We start from the raw sequence: 252 nt of genomic DNA, 5'->3' as shown, positions 1-252 counted from the left end.
TGGGACGCAAACACGTCATCTGGACAGACCAAGTGGAGTAAAGCAGGCACACCGAACACAATGCACATTCAGAAAACCAGCGCCACCCGCCCCCAAAATTAGGACCGAAAAACGTTCCCCAAATAAAAGACCTGACACGTGAAATCCCGCGCCGCAGCCAAGAGGACCGGCGCGGCGTTTCCTCCCGGCGGTGAAATCCCCGACGCCGACTAGCCTCTCTGTGTGGGTCACGTGACCAGGAGCCTCGAGGGG

The sequence above is a fragment of the Penaeus monodon genome, chromosome 22, assembly GCF_015228065.2.
Source record: "Penaeus monodon isolate SGIC_2016 chromosome 22, NSTDA_Pmon_1, whole genome shotgun sequence".
In the NCBI taxonomy this organism is placed as follows: Eukaryota; Metazoa; Arthropoda; class Malacostraca; order Decapoda; family Penaeidae; genus Penaeus; species Penaeus monodon.
The sequence above is the reverse complement of the archived record's forward strand: the minus strand, read 5'-3'. Positions refer to the sequence as shown.